At 46.2% G+C, this 21,022-nt stretch overlaps 1 pseudogene; it reads right to left on the bottom strand.

Annotated features, from left to right (window-relative positions):
- Nucleotides 1-799: 799 nt before the first annotated feature.
- LOC109288862 lies at nucleotides 800-18,997 on the bottom strand (annotated as a pseudogene).
- Between the last annotated feature and the right edge of the window lie 2,025 nt (nucleotides 18,998-21,022).

The raw sequence follows: 21,022 nt of genomic DNA, 5'->3' as shown, positions 1-21,022 counted from the left end.
GTATGCAGAACTTATACTTGCTCTGCCTCTGACTTGACCCAGCTCAGTCCTGGTGAGTGAGAAGAACCAAGAATGCCTTTGGGTCCTCATGGCAGAAAAAGGGAGTCCCCAGTGCTGCAAAACTGCCACAAAGCAAAGTGAACCCTGCCGTGCTGAAGATGAAGGCTTTGGTCTTAAAGGGACAGTACAAGGAAAACACAATAAGACACAACACATCTTCCCCCTAGACTGAATAGTCAGCCAACCATTTGGGTGGACTCTGCTTCTGCTGTGGTCTTCCCATAGAACCCAACTCAGTGAGGGGTTAAACAGATGATGGCCCTGTCAGCTTATCTGGAGACTCAACAGCAGTGCTTCCTTCTGAAGGTGATGGAAAAGGGTTTGCGCTGGTGGAAACAGGTAGGCACTTCCCCAGTGAATCCATGTCTGTTGGTAGTGGATTGGTGCTTGGAGGTTGCTCAGGTGTAGGGTTATCAGTAGGAGAACGCCCAGCTGGTCCACATGACATCTCCAAACTTGTCCATCATCAGTCTGGACTGTATATGATATTGGTCCTGTGGCACTTACAATTTTAGATTGAACCCACTGTGGGTCTGTACCATAGTTCTGAGCAAACAGTCTCTTGTGGAATGAAAAGACGTAAGGTACCAGATGCCAAAGCGGAGTCCAACTCCTTTTCTTTACTAAACTGCATGTCTCTCACAAAGCCTGGGTTAACATGGTCAAGGCATGTCTTGAGACGACGGCCCATAAGAAGCTCTGATGTGCTGGACCCTGTTGTAGGACAAGGAATTACATGTTAAGCAAAGAGAAATCTGGCCAGTTTGGTAGGCCAGTCTCCTACAACAATCCTTTTCAGTGCATGTTTTGTAGTCTGCACCATTCACTCAGCTTGCCCATTGGCCAGTGGCCTGCAAGGTGCAATGCCAGCAGTCCGAATGAGATTGCAGCTGGCAAAATCTTAGAACTCTGCTGAGGTGAATGCACTGCCATTATCAGAAACAGTAGTGTTGGGCACCCCATGGGTAACAAACAGCTGTCGGAGAGCTGTTGTAGTGGCAGTTGATGTAAGAGATGAGACAGTAAACGCTTCAAGCCATTTTGAGTACAAGTCAACAACAATTAAGAAGGTCTTACCTTGAAAAGGGCCAGAAAAATCAATGTGGATGCATGAGCAGTGTTCCTTTGTCATTTCCCAAGGGAATACTGGTTGGTTCGGTGGATTATGATGGGTTGCTTGTCAGATGCTGCACACCCTCACAACCCTTTCTATGTCAATGTCCATACCTGGCCACCATACATAACTTCTAGCCTGCATTTTCATCCTTACAATGCCTGGGTGTGCTGCATGCAGTGTTGTCAGTATGATTTGGTGTCCTGCTTCTGGAATTATGACACAATTTTCCCACAGGAGGCAACCCTTCTGGGCAGACAGCTCATCTTGATGTGATGAAAATGGCTTGAATTCCTCAGCCAATTTGTCTTCAGGCCAGCCCCTGTACACCCAGTTGAGGACACGGGCAAGGGTAGGGTATATTGCAGTCATCCTTGCTCTCTGATCAGCCTGAAGAGGAGCTTCTGGTGTGGATTCCAGCATGAGGACTTCCACTGGTGAAGGAGTAGCACAATCAGGTATTTGTAGTGGTAGGCGGCTCAATGCATCAGCATTTGCAATCATTTTCCCAGGTTTCTACATGAGTGTATAGCTATATGCATTTACCATGATGCTCTAGCGTTGCATACAGGGAAACAAAAAAGGAGGAGTTGGTTTGTCCATAGTAAAAATACCAAGAAGAGTTTTGTGGTCCGTTCAGATTTTGAATTTGCGGGCATAAATGTAATTGTGATATTTTTTAACTCCTGCAATGATTGCCAATGCTTCTTTATCAATCTGTGTATAGTACGTCTTGGTGGAAGTCATTGTTCTTGAGTAAAAAGCAATGGGTGCATCTGTACCATCACGCAATGATGAGGACAGTGCCGACACCAAAAGGTGAGACATCACAAGTAATGGACAGTGGCTTCTGCTCATCGTAGTGAACAAGGACAGAGTCTGATGTCACCAACTTCATGACACCCTGGAAGGCTTTGTTGTGCTGACAAGTCCACTTTCACTGAGCTCCTCTATTCAGTAAGCGATGAAGGGGCTCTGCTACGGTGGCTTTGTCTTTCAAGACAATGTGATAAAAATTGAGAAATCCTAAGAATGCTTGAAGATCCTGTCTGCATTTTGGTATAGGGGCATCACATATTGCTTTTACCTTGTCTTCAACTGGGTGAATGCCAGAAGCATCAATTTCATATCCAAGAAAGTTGATACTGGAAACTCCCAGTTGAGATTTTTACTCTGATACCTGCTTTATTGAATCTCTGTAAAACTTCTCTGAGTCTCTCAATGAGTTTCTTTCAGGATGGCCCCATGATCAACACATCAAAGTATGGAACAACCCCAGGAATTCCTGCTAGCATTTTCTCCATAAGCCTCAGGGAAATCCCTGGTGCCACAGAAATTCCAAACTGGAGGTGCTTGACATGGAACGCTCCCCAGTGTGTAATTATTGTTTGGGCCTCAGCAGCCTTGTCATCCACTATCAATTGCTGATGGCTTGAGTGAGGTCAAGTTGGCAAAAACCTTCTCTCCTGCAAGAACAGATAGTAATTGGTTAATGACAGGCACTGGGTGCAGGTCCTGCTTAAGTGCTTTATTAACAGTGCACTTGTAATCCTCATAGATACGAACACTGCTGTTAGGTTTTAAAATGGGAACAATTGGTGTGACCCACCTTGTATGCATGATTGACTCAAGGACCCCTTGCACAATAAGCCAATCTAATTCTGCATCAATTTTCGACTGCAGTGTCAAAGGTACATTCCGAGCCTTCATAATCATAGGGGCTATCGCAGGATCCATTTGGAACATCACAGGTAGACCTGGGTAAGTTCCTAATTCCTTGGAGAATACCTGGGGAAACTTCCTTGCAAGTCTTTCCAGACTTTCAGTGCAGAGACTGTGTATGCCTTGAATTCTGGTTCCCAATGCTAAGAACCAATTTCTCCCCAGAAGACTTTTGCGGGAACCCTTAATGGCAACGAGGGGTAGATGCTGTCTAACAGATCCATGCTGGACATCTACACTGCAGCTACCCAAAGTTTCCACAATCTGTCCATTGTAGTAGGGCTGGGCGAAGCTTTGGTCCTTGATTCAATTCAGCAGATTCAGCCCAATTCAGTGGCTAAATCTCTGAATCGAATCAGGAGACCCTTTAATCTCTCCAAATCAAATCAGAACCCTCTGAATTGATTTGGAGAGATTTGGAAAGATTTGGCAATTCAGACATAGACACAGCTTTAAATGTTTTTTCTACATACCTCTAAGTACCAGGCAGCTTGTGAATGCTGCAATGGTGGGGCAGATGGAGCATCCCACAGGAGCGTGGTGGGGTCCGCAGTGCACTCAGCAGCAGACCCAGAAGTGGACCAGAAGCACTTCCAGTCCACTTCCAGGTCTGCTGAGGAGTGCAAGGGGGGCCCTTCCACGCCCCCTGGCTTGGCAACTGGTGCCTCCTAGGTCTGCTTCCCAGTGTGCTTGGGAGCAGACCCAGGAGTGGACCTGAAGCACTTCTGGGTCCATTGGGGAGCGCATGGGGGACCCCACCCCTGCCCTCTGTCTCAGTAACTGGTGCCTCCTGGGTCTGGGGGGGCACCCAGGTCCCCCCACAGCTGATCACCAAGCCAGGGGGTCATGGGAAGCCCCCAGTGCGCTCACTGGTAGACCCAGAAATAGACCAGATGTACTTCTGGTCCGCTTCTGGGTTCACTGTCGAGCATGTGGGCCCCCCCCCCCCCCGTGCTCCTGTGGAATGCTCCATCTGCTCCAGCATCGCAGCATTCACAAGCTGCACCTGGTACCTCAAGGTAAGTAGAAAAAACATTTAAAGGTGTATCTATGGCCGAATCGGTGATTCTCTGATTCATCATTGAATCTTCAGATTTGGATTCAGCCTAATTGAATCAGGGACAGTGATCTGAATCAATGAATTGAATCACTGTCCTTGATTTGGGCTGAATCTGAATTGAATAGGGCTCATTTTGCACGCCCCTAGCAAGTGCCTTAATTTGCAGAAAGGGAGATTTAGATGCACAGGTGGGGTGGCACAGGTCCCCAGGGGCAGGGGGCCCTAGGACTTCTGCCAGGCTGCGCCCTGCAGTGGGAGCGCCCCTATTGAACTCCTGAACCATGGAGACTTCCAGCCCCAGCCAAGGCCCGATGCTACATTTCTCTGACTGCCGGGCAGGCACAGCTCAATGCAGCCATGGTACAGAAGTGGGTTTGGGCCCTGGCCCGGCTGGGTCTGGGACACTCCATGGTCTAGGAGCACATGGGGTGGGGGGGAATGGGGAAGGACAGGTGTGCAGTAGATCCAGAGGTGCCCTTTAGTTTGAAAAAGTGATCTTTACCATACAATGGTTGGAGACTACTAGTCTAGCGTAATGGCATCACCATGTACAGATGCGTGATTTTTTTTTTCCATGTAAAAATGTATTTGTGCGTGGCAACTTAGATCACCTCTGCTGCATTTTATTTTAATTGGCAAAAGTTTTCCCATTGTGGATAAAAAAAATCTTGCATGTGTCCATCACGTCTGGCAGCTGGAGAAGGCAGTGGGGAGGATGCACGGGGTGCTGGAAGCTGGGAAGGCTCATGGAAGCTCAGGCTTGCTGGGCTTCCAGTGCCTCGTGCACCACCCAGGGACTGAATGATCTGGCAGCAGCTTGCATGGGCAGGCTCCGCAGAGTGGGGAAATAAAGCAACGAGGCCCCCCCCCCCTTTTTTTTTTCTGGCAGAGCCTGCTCACCTCTCTTGCAGCCAGGGCATGAGCTGCTGGCAGGCCCCAAGCTGTTGTGGGACCAGTCCTTCCTTCCCCAGTGGCCCCTGGGACCACCTGGGTGGGCTGATAGTGGGCAGGTACCACCTGGGGGGGTGCTGCCACCACAGAGGGAAGGGCTGGGTTCCCCCACAGCTTAGAGCCCATTGGGAGCTCATTCCCCAGCCACAGGAGAGGCAGGCAGGCTCTGTCAGGAAAAAAAAAAAGTGGCCCCTCACCCTTTTTGTTTTTTTTCTGGTGGAGCCTGCCTGCAGTGGGGGGGAGAAGGGGGAGGGGAAGGTGATGGCAGGCCATCACCATGATGGAAACCCCTAAATTGAAATGGTGGGTCACAATTAAAAAGCCACAAAATTAAAAACTCACCATTTGAATTTAGGGGAACTAACCCCCCCCACATGTACAAGCGCCCATGTTGACATTCCGCATTAGGATTTTAGTTCTGTTTTATCATGGTCGTCATTTTATTTGGTACACAGGACATAAATATGACCACAGGAAATATTTTCATATTGATTACAAAAGACTTCATAATCCTGTTAATTGATGTATGCTAACACAACATGATCATTCAAGTGTGTTGCCACGTTCTTAATGAATTCATCTAGGTTTAACCCTGGTTGGTGTCCATGGTCTGAAAATATGCAAGTTGCATGGTCTTTCTATACATGTATTAGAAGTGATAGATACTGTCATAGACCCACAATATTTTGGGGCCTCATGGAACATCATGCACAGATCAGTTAATCAGTCACGTTTACTGATACAAGTGTCTCTGGTTAGGTCTAGATTTGTGTTATGGTGTGTGGTCTCTACAGATAACTAAAGATAAGATGTATATAGACTGATCATTTAGATGTATAAATTTCAGTATTTTAAAATAATGTATTTCATACTGTGGTCAGGATTGAATAATATGGTAGTAATTAAGTTAAGTTCTCACCTACAGGTACAATACCTAGCCATCTTAAGAGCTGAATAATCACAGGGAATTCGTATCTGTAATGTCCATGCAGCTAAGTCTGCCAGGTGATCTGGTGGATGAGTGACTCCAGCCCTATCCTCACAGGCAAGGACGGTTTCGGTTTCAAAAGGAATACATGTTATGGGGTGTAACAGAGAGCTGGAGACTCCTGTTACTTTAAGGCTAGGGTCAGAAGTTATGCACAAACCAGTTTAAGTCATCAGAAACTAGTTTAAACCTGTAACAGAACAGAAGCTCAGTATAAAAAACAAACAAACAAACAGTTTCAGGCATTTTAAAACTTTTATGATAAACCTGGTTGAATGTACTATCAGACTTAACTGATTTAGGTCAAACCACTTTATGAAACTTCTGGCCTAGACCCCTTCCTGTCTCAAGGTAAATCAGAGTCCCCCAGCATCCTAGCATTTGCAGCCCTGAGCTGGGCTGTCTGCTCCAGAGAACAAGGCTGGCCTTGTCCCTCTGCTCCTTAGCTGGAGCAGTCAGGGCTGGCTCACTGCCCCTCCCCCCCTGCCCTCAGCAAACCTCTGCTGGGGCCTGGGGACAGGGAGAGGGGTTAAACTTCCCTTTCCCCAAGTACAGAGCTGCCCTGCCCTGCTTACTTAGAGCTGGCTGTGACTATGGACTACAAATCCCAGAGGCACCTGGAAGAAGGAAGAGGAAGTGATGAGAACCCTGCAGAGGATGCTGCTGTGATTGTGGCCTGCAAATCTCAGAGACCTTGGGAGAAGCAAGAAGAGGAAGCGAACACACAGCCCATGCTGGCTACATGCCAGAGAGCCATGCTGTAGCACTCCCTGGCTTCTGGCTTGGGCCGCTGCAGGCATGTGACTGCATTTCCCGAATCAAAAGTTAATGTCTGTTAATTTGCTTATTGGTTAAATCTTTGCAGCTTAGGCTAACATGCAAAGACTGATTCAATTCAGCCTTGGGCTTTTTCATGGTCTGTACTTAGCCTAAGGGTGAAGGAGCAGTCCATTTCGAGTGGCCAGGGAACAAGTACCTGGGGATTTACCTACTACAAGCCATTATTACAGAAGAGGCCAGCAGCAGTAAGTTTCCCTGGGGTTGAGCTGAAAAGCTAAATCCAGAATCACTTGTGGCAGCTCAGGGAGTCACATGACCAAAAGGGGCATGGCTCCCAGAGATATAAACCCAGGGCTGGAGCCAGAGTGGTCAGTCTGGCTCTGGAAGCTGTAGAGAAGTTCTTAGTCAATGCCTGGACTGAGTGACACACAATAAGAGTTAGGGGTTTCTGTTTAGACCCAGTTAGGATGGTATGTTCTAGCCAGAGAAGTTCCTTTGGGTTAGAGATTCACACTCAGAGTAAGCTTACAGTGATCGGTGGAGGTTCAGGATGATTGGAAAAAGGCAAATATAGTGCCCATCTTTAAGAAAGCAAAGAAGGAGGGTCTGGGGATCTACAAACCAGTCAGCCTCACATCAGTCCCTGGGAAAAAAAATCATGGAGCAGGTCCTCAAGAAATCCATTTCTAAGCACTTGGAGAAAAGGTGGTGATCCAAAGCAATATATAAAAAACTCACCGGGGGGAGGGGGGAACCAGCAGAAACTAGGTGAGGCTCTGTTTCCCCGGGCACCACCTGGGATAACAAGGAATAACTGCCACAAATTGATTGAAAGCAGGTTCAGGCTTGATATCAGGAGGCATTACTTTACGGTTAGGGCTGCCAGGCTCTGAAATGGGTTCCTAAGGGAGGTGGTGCTCTCCCCTACCTTGAGGGTCTTCAAGAGGAGGTTGGATAGATATCTGACTGGGGCATTATGATCCCAGCACTTGTTCCTGCCCAGGGAAGGCGGGTCAGACTTGATGATCTGTTCAGGTCCCTTCTGACCCTAGAAACTATTATACAGTAGATTATACATTTTGGAATCTATAACATGATTTATGGGCTCTTTCTGTTTCATTACCAAAACATAGAAGCAGTCAGTTCAGGAATCCTGCAGTGACCTGTGGGAAAACACAATAGAGATTAGGGCTGTGCGAAGCTTCAGTTCCTGATTCAATTTGGTGGAGTTTTGGGCTGATTCAGTGGCCAAATCTCCAAATCTGAATTAAGTCAGTGGACCCTTTAACGTCTCCAAATCGAATTAGAACCCTCTGAGTCATTTCGGAGAGATTTAGAAAGATTCAGTGATTTGGACATAGACACAGCTTTAAATGTTTTTTCTACATACCTCAGCTTGTGAATGCTGCAATGCTGGGGCTCATGGAGCGTCCCACAGGAGGAGTGTGGGGGGCTCCCCTGTGCACTTGGCAGCAGACCTGGAAGTGGACCAAAATCATTTCTGGTCCACTTCCGGGTCCACTGGGGAGTACGCAGGGGGGTCCCCCTGCACACCCCCAGATTGGCAACTGGTGCCTCCTGGATCTGGGGGGCACCCGGGGCCCCCCCTCAGCCAATTGCTGAGCCATGGGGGGTGCAGGGGAGTGTGGGGGGGAGGGTGCTCCCCAGCAGACCCAGAAGCGAACTGGAAGTACTTCCAGTCCACTTCTGGGTTCACCACCGAGCATGTGGAAGGGCCCCCTACCCACACACTTCTGTGAGATGCTCCATCCGCCCCAGCATCTCAGCATTCACAAGCTGCACCTGGTACCTCGAGGTATGTAGAAAAAAATATTTAAAAGCTGCATCTGTATCCCAAAAATCGCTGATTCTTTGAATCAGCATTGAATCTTCAGATTCAGATTAGGCCGAATCAAATTAGGGACAGTGATCCGAATCAATAAATCAAATCATGGTCCTCAATTTGGCCCAAATCTGAACTGAATAGGGCCCACTTCTCACACCCCTAATAAAGGTCTCAATGTTCTTTGGAAAAATGGATCCTAGGCATGCTATGTATTAAAATATGCCACATGAGCCATGAGACGCACACAACTACAGCAGAGAGGGGTGTTAGAAGAACAGTGATAGAAAAATGATCAGATCTCAGGGCAAGACAGAATAGCTTTTACATTCTGTGTGGTGGTGTCAATTTTTATGTGGTCTTTTTTTATTCCTCAGTTACCCACTTTGCATTTCACATCAGAAGACACTTATTTATTTATGTGAAATGGAACAACTGACAAATGTTGACAAGCCGCATGACACAACAACACATGTGTTCTGCATCTCCCCTATTCACACCTAGATGGCCATGACCCCTTAGTGGAATCCAGTTACATAAAGAAGCAGAGAAAGTTAGGGGTCAGCTACTACAGTCAGTGAAGCAGAATTGAATTTTATAAAGCAACACAAAATTTTAGATCCGGTGCTCTAGGAACAATCTGGAACATTAAACACATATGTATAATATCCCCCAAGATGCACTAGGAGAAGAACTACAACTTCTGCGACACTTACCACTTAAGTCTAGTAGAAGTAAAACAGCCCCAACAGTTAAGTGTCATAGGTGAGTGTCATGGCGGGGTCCTGCAGGATGGCCGTGACCTCCCCAAGGCCCCCTTACTGTGCCAAGTTGGCCCAATGGGCACCCTCAATTCTCGCCCACTACATCTTTGATGGAATATATATACATGTGTATATATAAGTGTATATATGTATATGGGAGGCCGCCTTGACACCCTCTTGGACACGGTTTGCTGTACACTCTGACCCTGTGGACTCCCAGACCCCTGATGGGTCCCTGTCCTGGGGGCCAAGGTAGCAAGGGACACTTACCTGGAGCCCAAGACAGGAGAGACGCTGCGACGGAGGGAGAACCTGCGCGGCTCATTAGCCGCCTCTATGTACAGCTGCAGCCAGCACCTGATGGTGACATCAGATGCCAGCCGGCGGATTTAAAAATGGCAGCCGCCGCTCTGGAGGTAACAGATAGTACGGGGAGCAGATGGCTGGCAGGGCCATCCCTGGCGCTAGCCCCGCTAGACAAACGGAGAAGAGCCAACGTGCCGGACGGAACAGTGGCTCAGAGAGGAAGATTGATGACTGGACACCGGCAGATTGACCTTGAAGCGATGGACTGGGTGAGCGAATGAAGATTGAGACAACCCAGGAGGATTCAGAGGACCCTGAAGTAAGTGCTGAGGCGGTGGGCGCGGGCGTTGCTGAAGAGGGGCGAGAGGCCGAAGGACGACCTGGCTGGTGACAGATCAAGGCGGGATCGCCGCCAAGAATAGAGGACACCGATTAAGAGAACAAGTGTGCAACTAGAAAGCAGCCGAGAGGTGCCACTCCTGTTCATGATAATAGGGAGCTGGTGGAGGGTCGGCGAGGTAGCTGGTACGGTAGAACCTCTTAGAGGAGGCACGTAGCACAGGGTGACGGGTTTATGGTGTGGAACCTATTGTAGTAAGGGCTAAGGCACCAATTCAGGCTGGTGTGAAGGGGTCGACATCAGGGCAGGAGTATCCCAAGGGTTTTGGGGAACTCGAAGACAAGAGCCATGTTAGAGGCCTCTGGGATCATCACTGAGCGGGCACGGGGAAGTGAAGGCCACAGGTGGTGTGAGGCCAGGGTGTAGGGATGGCGGAGCCCCGTGTGCAACCAGCGGGCCAGACCCAGGCCACTGAGGGACCCGTGAACTAGCCCTGCCCCACTGCTGTAACAGCAAGTTGTGGCAGCCGAGAGCGGGGTGGGCGACGCAGGAGGACAAACAACCACGGTAACACGCAAGTCCGGAAGGGGAGGAGCCAATGACCAGGAGAGCAGGGCTCCCAGAAGCGACTCACGAAGGCCCATCGGGGACAGTCCCATTCTGCAATGGGTGTTTCGGGGCACCCTAGCCCTATGAGCTGTGTGGCTCCAGCCACCATGCCCCAAACCTCACGTGGAGCTGACATTGTTCGGTCTGGGCCTTGTTACAGTTTGGCCCCCTTGTCCTCCTTGGGATCTCTGCAGCCCTGTCTCGCGCTGCGCCTTCACTGGCGCCAGGGTCGGTGCACCCCCAAATGCCATGCCCTCTCTGGCACTGGGGTCCCCACACTGCTGTGGGCCCCCTATGAGGCCTCCTCCTTCCCTTAATAGCCTCACTCAAACCACCGGTCTTAAACAGCAAACAAAACACAAGCCCCTGAGCTATAACATAAATTCAAGCCGCCCGGCTATAACATCATTCAAGCCACATCTGGGGTGCTCTGTCCCTCACCAGTATCAGAGGCTGTACCTGTAGTCAGGCCTCTCCCCTTTGCTTGCTCTGGGAGAGCTCCTTCCCCCTTGGCTGCTGGCAGGGAACTGCCATCCTAGCCTCAGTCCTGGGGTTTATATGTGAGCCAGGCCCTGCCCCTTCTGGTCACCTGACCGCTGGCAGGTGTGGGCCACTAGCTCACTCTGGTTGCCCTGGTAACCAGCAGCTGGGGCTCCCCACTCACTGCTAGGGCTCTTTCCCTAGCAGTTTCTGCTCTTCAAAGGTGCAGGGCACCCAAGTGCTGTGTGACAGTGAGATACAGGATGACATTATTGTTCTTACTCCATCCTAATAAGACAGGCCTCTGCTGGAGTGTTGCATCCTCATTTGTGCAGTACACTTCAAGACTAATGTAGATGAATTAGAGAAATTCCAGAAAACTCAAACAAGAATGCTAAGAGGGTCAGAAAACAGGACTTGTAAGGAAAGGTTCAAAGAACTGGACTTGTTTGGTAAAAATAAATTAATAAAACAATTGGAACAATTTACACTATAAAAACAAACAATTATTGTTCTATGACTGGATCCATATGCATTACTGCAGTGCAGAACACGAAAGTGTTAACAACACTTTCTGTAGATTTGCATCACTTCTCATCTGTCCCTTTGACCCAGTTTGACACCTCAAATTCCCCAAATCCTTATTAACAACTGGCAATATCTCTGGTGTCCCTGTCATTCTAGTCTAAAATTTAGCTCTAGCAGCTCATTGCCTGTTGATATACCCTCGTAGGCACTGCACAAATCTGACAACTGCATCCTCCAAACCAGGCTGAGTTTTCATGGACAACAGCAATTACTAATTGAACGGCAAGATGCTATTCAAAGATAAACCTGCATTCGGTTGCTAGAATGAGTTCTGACATATTTAAGTTATTGTTCACAAAAGTTACGTTGCATTATAATTCCAACTGCTTTGTTGCAGAGTACATTTAACAGGTTTAAAGTGCCATTTGACAAATTTGATCAAACTATGCACAGATTGAAATTATTTTGATGTGGCCAGGCTATATACTGAGGATGCACATTTTAGTGCTAGATTAAATAAGTGGTGAACCAACACTTGAATCAATATAAAAAGCTTCATTTAGCAAAATGTTAAATAGCCAACATGTTTATTGAATGATAGTGTTGTCAAACATGACTGAAAAAGCATTTGAGTAGATGTAGCATGCAGGCCACTGAACTTGGATCTTTAAATGATTACCTGAACTGGACTGTTTCCAGAAAACCATAAAAAGAACTGTTGCGTGTTGTCAAGGCTGAGAGTCAGTTATCATATATCTGTCAATAGGCAGGTTTGCATCATTAACTAACTCGAAGAAAAAAAAATGCCTGCAACAAGAGCAGTGAAGAGCGCACTCATTTACCTACATCAAGACATTGACTCAGTGAAACAAGTTATCCATGACTGTGGCAAGCATAGAATTTGTCTGCACTTTCAAGTGCAGTTTAGTTACTGGGATGGTATTATTTATTGTAACATAAGAAAAAAAATCCTACTCTTTAAATACACACATAAATAGCACAAGAATTGCTGTAGCTGAAGTCCCAGAGCAGACTTATAAATGACATCTTGCTATAAATGAAGCCAACACCCCAAAAGCCAGGACATAGTAAAGTACAAATTTTCCTTGCTAGTATATAAAAAGCTAGAAGAAATAACTGGTTCTAAGTTGTTCAGACACTTTTCAAAGGTCTGTCTTCTGTGATACTCATTGCTGGGATTAGGATTCAGTGGGCACATCTACATGAGTTGTTTACTGTGGAGGTCCTAATTATCTCTGTAGCAAAGTTTCAGTGTCTACTGCAGCCTAATAGGGCCACACATGTAAACTAATATATGCTGCCAGATAGTTCTTGTCAACACAAGTACTATCTGGCAATGGCATTATTTACTCTGCTGCAATGCATGTGACAGGGCTGGCCAGGGCAACAAGGGTGCTTCAGTGTGGGGGTGCCTGCTGGCTAGCCCCACTGAGGCACCCTTGTGCCCCAGTCAGCTCCCCCCGCAGAACACTGAGCTGTGCTGGAGCAGCCCCAGGCTGGCAGGCTGACCCCTCAGGCCTCTTGCCAGCCAATCCAGCTCAGTGTGCTGCAGTTCTGTGTGCACATGTAAACACGGCACCTGGGAGCAATAAACTTCAGCACCAGAGTTTATGCAGTTGAATTAATAGCAGCGTCTCATCATAACACAGCTCTTTCAAAGCATGTTTTGAGAAATTAATTAATTTCCTGTAACAAGCTCAGCCTTACTGCCTCACAAATCTCTGCACTTTCAGAGCAGACAAATCTGCTTCCCTACCCCCTGTTCCACAGCTCCATTCCCTGCCATCTTTAAGACAGAGTCTGTATACTTCCATCTCCCCTGGTATAGATGTTTGATAGATCAATGCTGCAGAACTAAATCAAAAAAGATTGAGAACTGTCCTTGAAATGTAACCTAGAAACACTAAAAAGATTTCAAGAGAAGCTAGTTTTCTTGGGAACCTCTTGGGATACCAAATAATCAGGCAGTGGGTGAGTTGTATTAGCTCAGGTTAGATAGTAAAAACGTAGGGTTTTTGAAGTCAAAGCATGAGAGAACTGAAGACTGTATAGCATCTTGTGTGGTGATTAACAGTGACCATTACCCAGAACTAAGAAGATGAGATCTGGAATACCTACAAAAGCCACATTAGCACACTGAATTCAGATGTGAGGGGATTAATTAACTAGTCAGAAGGGAGACAGTGATTGATTTGTACAGACATCATTTTATTATGATTTTAGCTTTGTCTAGATATTAGCAGAAATGGGACACCAAGCATTTTGCTCTAGATAGCTATCACATGTAAGAAGTAGTTTAGGGTAATCTTTGTCTAACTGGAACAGTGAAGTAGACAAAAAGGAGTTAATTATGTGATTAGGAATATTTAAAATAATTTCCATAACCAAAATGTAAACATTTGAAGATGACTAAATGTAAATGGCTGCAATTCCAGAAAGTGACCTGTCCTGCGGCACCTAATCTTATTACCAGGGAATTCATTTCTCCGTGACAGGTGTGGACAAAAGTGGAGTTGTGTGTAGTAGTCAGATGATTGTAGATGTTCAGTCCTCTGGAAATAATGTTATGTTTCTTACATAGGCTTAGAAAGGATATGTCGCTGTAGACCAGCAGAGCTATATCCAACATCTCCTCGACAGGTGGACATTCCACTGACCCCCATATTGGAATCAATCAGAGATTGTACAGTAATAATTGCTTCAAAATTAAGACTAGGTCAGAGAATTTTGTGACAGGATAAAGAATTTTTGACAAAATTATTGTAAGGTCTTACCTTGTTTGATGTACGGGGTCAAATCATAACCCCCAGAACCCAGTGGTCCATTCTCAACTCAGTTATCCAGGATAATAATTTTTAACTAAGTTGTAACTCACACTGAGGAAATTGTAGAGAGAGACAGCTAGAAGTTAAATTATGGTGTGTGCCCTGTCCTCACTCATAATGTGTCCACCTCCATTATGAAAGCTGTATGACGCATCACAGGATTCTTTCAAGACAAAAACTAGTGACTGCAGAACTCTAGAGCCCTGGAGGGGCGGCTCTCTGAGAGAAGAGACTTCAAAATAGAGGAGAAAGAAACTGAAGTTGATCCTTACCACTTAGTAGTGGCAGACCCATTACACCCATATATAAGCACAAGTGCATAGTTCTGCCCAAAAATAGCAGTGTTCCTTTTACTGATTATTTCATTTGCTGAAGACACTGGCTGTGCTGGTGTACCAGTGTACAGTTGCGTTTTTTCAGTAGCACGGGCCCTCATAACAAATGTGTCCATAGGAACACTTGGAGAAACTAAATCTAATATGGAGCCATCTGCTCCTTTATTAAGTGGAAAATCTCACAGAAGCTCTGGCAGTCAAACTTTCAAAGTGTTTGCACAAACAAGGTAAATCATCCCTTTGGCATCACCCAAACACTTTGAGGAGAAAGGGAGAAATAAAAAAAATAAGCTTTTGGGTTCTCTGGCTATGTGCTGGTCTCCTCCTCTGTATTCGTGCTGCCCTAGGCCTCTTGAAGAAGAAAATAACCTTGTACATTTGGCAAGATGACAATACAGGTCAAGGACTTTCTTTTATTAAAATGTTTATAGTCAAGCTCGGTTCTTGATCCATATCATTTCTGGGCTGCTGTTTTAGTGAAAACTTTTTTATTGCCTCCTACAGAGCAATATTCCATTTTAATTTATTTTCCCTTCATTCTTTAATACGGTCTTGAAGATTAAACTGCTATGGGTGCACAGACTGTAGGCAAATTAATCCATAATATCTTTGAATGATATAGAGTCTGCTCTATCTCATCACTAGGAAACATACAGCCTCACACTGCCTCGTAAAATCGAAAGCTTTCTATTTTGTGGAGCCTGTACTTTAGTTATCTCACACATCACAGATGTCTTCATTCCATGATACATAAACTTTACATGCTAAAACTAATTAAATGAACATTAAGGTTGTGAGCGATCTGTAATTAAGGATCAAGTTTCTCATGTGGTAGTATGAAAATGAAATCTCATCCACCCACCACTGTTCCACTGATGTGGAAGCAGCTCCTTCACAGATACCGTCAGTCATATTGGACTTGCATGTGGAAAACCAAACTCCACAGGGACCTCACTCTGCCACTCTTGTCAGTCTAAAGGCTGACAGGAGTAGCGTTCAGAAGCACTCTGTAATGCCCTGTGGAAGACAGGATCATCAGTAATAGGAAACAGACAAAAGATAAGCTGAGTTAGAGACATACCGGTAAAGAGTTGCTCAGCAGGAGTCTCCCACAGGCTTTCAGACTTACTCTACTTTGTTTTCCCTACTCTTTTAATTAATTTAATAATTCTATGTATCCATAAAGGTCTCTTACCATGCTTCTTTTACACAACTCACCAAAAGAAACATCAAGGAAAACACTGTAAAACAAAGCAGCTCTATGTTCTAGCTTCGAGTCATACTTCTTTCTCCCAGCCTCCAGAACAGTTCTGGCCTAATGAGGATCAGCTGCATTTGATTGCCTCAGGGGAAGGCATAATGCGACTGTGTGCTCATGGGGTGCAAGATGCATGATGACTATGGGGAAATTAATATGCTCAACTGACAAGGAAAAGGGTGGGGTTTTTACCCTGGCAGCTCATCTTAGAGTGAAATTAGGTTCTTTTTGTCAATGTGTTTCTACCACCATTAATGGTTTGTGAGCCATCTTAGGTCCCCTGTTATAGTAATGTATGTCCATTGTCTTCCAAATGTGCCTTAGTGACATCTATAAAATTTGCACTGCCTTTAATGAGCTTACTTGGCCAGGTGTAAGTGAAGGGAACTTTGTAAGTAATGCTCGTGATGCCCATGGTGGAATAGAATCTGGAGCTCGCTCAGTCTTAGCGATGTCTGTTCTGCCATGCTAAAACCACCCTAAAATGCAAACATGCTGTTCTCACTTTACTGAGCAGATATGTACAAGGAACAGATAAGTTTGGTAAGTAGGTGATATTTTTCTGATCATTTTTCAGATCATAAATGCCCTTTAATATAGATAATGTAGAATGCTGTTACTCACTGGGCTTCCTTAGGAATAGACAGTAGGGGCTTAGAAAAGTTTCAGAAACAACAGGAGAGTAGCAGCTGAGGAAGGGCACAATGAAATGGTGTGAGACTAATAGAGGGATATACAGCACCTTCTATCATCAGGTTAAAATTTGAATCAGCCTGGTTTTGATCAAAGTTAATAACAATGTAAATTAATACCTTTTGTTTCTGGTTTTTGTGATATGGCTAGTGGGTCTAGATTATCTGGCCCCCATTACCATCACATCTGAGCATCTCATACTCATTACAACATCCCCATGGCAGGCAGAGAAATTCTGTTATACACATATTTCAGACGGGAACTGAGATGTAAATGGGCACTGCCCCAGATTACACGGCATCTAGAAAAAAGTGTATTGTAGCTGGCCTTATAGCAGCAATGGGTTTCCAGTCTTTGGTGTGTTTGTTGGCACATAGCCAGCAGTACACTGCATACCCCGAAGAATTCAGTCAAAACCCTAATTTCAAAATGTTAATGCTTAACAACTCTCCCTCAACTGCTGCTCAACAATGGAGGCACTTAGTTCCATTGTAGCCTACGTTTTAACGTAAAGACCACAAGGCACCTAAGGTTCTATGCCTGGGCATCACCAGAACTGTCTCAGTCTTGACATTGTTAGCCAGCCCCACATTCACCTCATGCTTTAAGTCCTGAAAGACTTCACAGTGTTGGTGTAGTTCCTCCAACATCATCTGAGGGACCCAAAATTATTCACTGGGGCCTGAACAAAAGCACCTGGAGAAAGTCATGCTACTACCAATCTCTCTTTTTATAGTAGGCAACCATCAACCCTTCTGGATCATGGTCACCCAGACCATTAATACATATATCTAGGTAGGAGTAAAGGCTGCCCAGACCTTCTGTCCCCGCTTTAGATAGAACCCAAAGGCCAGAGTGAGTCCAGATGTTTAGTGCTTCAGGGCACAGACAGAAGTGATAATTTTTGCCTGATGTGGCCACAGAAAGTGGTCTATAACTGTGACTAAACACAAGCGCATGGCTGCAGACAGCTTCATAAATGGCTGATTGGGCAAAAAACTGAACCTTTGTTGCACAAGAGGTACGTAGCACCAACCAGGCATCAAACTCTAGTCTCCTGCATGGCATATCAGGATTCTACCACTGAACCACAGGGGATGCCTTTCTATTTACTAGCTCACTGGTTAATCTCTCCCAGGATATGTGAGATCTGGCTTCAACTTTCTTCTCTACCTCTTGCATCTCCCAGGGAAGCATCCATTAGGCTATAGTGTATTCTGGAGGTGGCCATATTCTTTACCACCCCTGAGGAAGCTATTCCCTTCAGGCCACAGCCTCAAATCTGCCACCTCAGCCTACCTAGCCCAGCCACTCATCCCAGTCTGCCATGTCCCCAGATGAACACACAGGCTGGTCGCAAGTGGCCAGAAACCTCCATCTGGGCCTAGTCACCTGCCCATTCCCTCCCACCAGAGTGGTTGGCCCAGGTCAGCTGACCCTTCAACTCTTCAAATATATAGTAAATCCTTGACCTGGAAGAGTTATTTCTGTGCTTGGGCTGCTCTGCCTTGCTATTTCTTCTGGTTCAGTGTCTAATCCTTTAAGTACCTGACCCAACTTGTTGTCAGACTCTGTGCACTGCTTGACTCTTTGACTTCCTAACCTAGCCCCTAGGAATCAGCCTCATTCCTGGCTTGATCTCCTGGCTACCTGACTGACTTGCCTTTGGACTCTGTGCTCTGCCTGATTCTTTGCCTCTCTGACTCAGCCCCTCAGACTGACCTTCTGGCTCCCCAACACTCAGCTTCTATGTGTTCCTTTTTATCTTGGTTCTCCCTCCCCCCTGCCCCCCAGATCCTGAGTGACTCCCAGAACTGGGAACCCCTGACCCTGTGTGGTGTCCTCTTGGCATGGAATATTTAACAATTCAGTGGCATAAAGAGGGAAAGACAAGAGTGAATACCACTCTGTTGTCATTGGCAAAGGGACAGGTCTCAGCTCTCCCAGGTGAGTGCCCTAACCACTTAGCTCTAGTGCCATACGCATTCCTGTTTGCTTCCTCAGGCAATTCCTGTTGGCCAGCTTGACAGCTCACCACTTGGTGTACTAGCTGCCATTCCTGAGTGTCTAACTTTTACATTGTGTAGGCATTTATGTGCCTATTTATGGCTGCTAGTTCTGCTAAAGTGCTACTTTAGTTTCTGCAAAACTGAGTCATGTAATATATGAATCATCTTGTGGATTTAACATTTGACATAAGTAGCATCATTTTTTGGAACACTCAACTGAACAGCCAAGCACTAACTGAGCCATGGAACCTAAATTATTCTCTTACCATTAACCGGTAGTCCCAAAATCTGTTTCCCTGAGCCATATGCATTCGTTAAGTGCCTCATTCAACATTTTGTAGAAAACACAGGGGACACAATGGTAGGAGTCTACTACAGACCCCCTAACCAGGAACAAAAGCTTAATCAGGAATTCACCAGGGAACTGGCTGAGGCTACATGCGTTTGGTGCATGGTTGTCATGGGAGACTTTAACTACCTGGACATCTCATGGGAAGAGCACTTGGCCAAATCTGAACAGTCACAAAGCTTCCTCACATGCGTGGACAAGCTCTACCTGACCCAAGAAGACTATGGACCAACAAGAGGTAAAGCACTGCTGGACCTGGTACTGGCTAAAGAGGATGATATAGTCAGCAACCTAAAAATTGAAGGAAAGCTGGGAGACAGCAACCACGAACTGATCACTTTTACTATCCAACGCAAAGCTGGCAAGTCAGTCAGCAATGCAGAAGTCCTCAACTTTAGGAAAGCTGACTTTGATAAGCTCAGGAGGCTTGTTGTTGAGGCCCTAAGGGACCATGACTCAACAGGGGGAGGAGTCCAAGAGGAATGGTCACTCCTTAAGGGAGCAATCCTAAAAGCACAAGGAATGTCCATCCCATCTGGGAGGAAAGGTAGCAAAAGGGCACAGCAACCCCTTTGGCTCATAGGGAACTCGTGGACCTCCTACACCAAAAAAAGAGGGGCTTATAAAGGATAGAAGATGGGAATCACCACAAAGGAGAAGTATTCTGCTCTGGTCCATACCTGTAGGGAGTGAACCAGAAAAGCCAAGGCTGCAACTGAACTCCACCTGGCAACACATATCAAGAACAATAAAAAGTCCTTTTTTTCACATATGTGGGGAGTAAGAAGGAAAGCAAGGGTAACACTGGACCCCTGCTAAACCAAACAGGACAACTGACAACTGACACCCAGGAAAAAGCCAACCTGCTTAATGGGTACTTTGCATTGGTTTTTCAACAGCTCAAAGGGACCGCCCTGTCTAGCATGATGCGGGACAGCCAGGGTGAGGGTGAATTTATACCAAGCATTGTTGTAAACTTTGTAAAGGAACACCTTGAGAGGCTGGACACCTTCAAGTCAGTGGGTCCTGACAGATTGCACCCCAGAGTACTTAAGGAGCGGGCAGGAGTCATAGCCCAGCCACTGGCAAAGATATTTGAAAACTCCTGGCACTCAGGTGAAGTACCTGAGGATTGGGAGAAGGCCAATGTGGTACCCATCTTCAAGAAAGGGAGGCAAGTAGATCCAGGCAACTCTAGGCCAATAAGCTTGATGTCAATCCCTGGAAAGGTTCTAGAAAAAATTATCAAAGAGACCATTCTTGACCAGCTGTTGATGGCAACATCCTGAGGGATAGCCAGCACAGGTTTGTTGTGGGTAGGTCTTGACTGACCAATCTCATCTTTCATGACCAGGTGACATATCACCTGGACAAGGGAGAAGAGATTAACATCATATATCTGGACTTTAAAAAAGCCTTTGATCTGGTATCCCATGATGTCCTCTTGGAAAAATTGGCCAACTGTGGCCTCAGTTACATCACAGTCTGATGGCTCGGGAATTGGCTCCAAGGCCGGACCCAGAGAGTGGTGGTCAATGGAAGTGAATCATCATGGCACTCCATACCCAGTGGTGTCCCCCAAGGCTCTATCCTTGGACCTGTTCTCTTTAATGTCTTTATAAATGATGTGGATACTGGTGTCATAAGTGGACTGGCCAACTTTGCCAGTGACACCAAACTTTGGGCTAAAGCGTTCACACCTGAGGATAGGCAGGTGATCCAGGCTGATTTCAATAGGCTCAAAAAATGGGCAGATACAAACATGATGACATTCAATACTGACAAATGTAAAGGTACTCCACCTTGGGGAAAAATACCGATAGCTCGCTTATAGGCTTGGCAGTGCTACATTTGTTAGCACCATGGCTGAAAGGGACTTGGGGATCATGACTGACCACAAGATGAAGATGAGCCACCAATGTGATGTCATATCTGGTAAAGAAAACCAAACTCTGGCTTGCATCCATAAATGCTTCTCAAGCAAATC

This window comes from Gavialis gangeticus, unplaced genomic scaffold (assembly GCF_001723915.1).
Source record: "Gavialis gangeticus isolate Ggan-Ray unplaced genomic scaffold, GavGan_comp1, whole genome shotgun sequence".
In the NCBI taxonomy this organism is placed as follows: domain Eukaryota; kingdom Metazoa; phylum Chordata; order Crocodylia; family Gavialidae; genus Gavialis; species Gavialis gangeticus.
The sequence above is the reverse complement of the archived record's forward strand: the minus strand, read 5'-3'. Positions and strand labels throughout refer to the sequence as shown.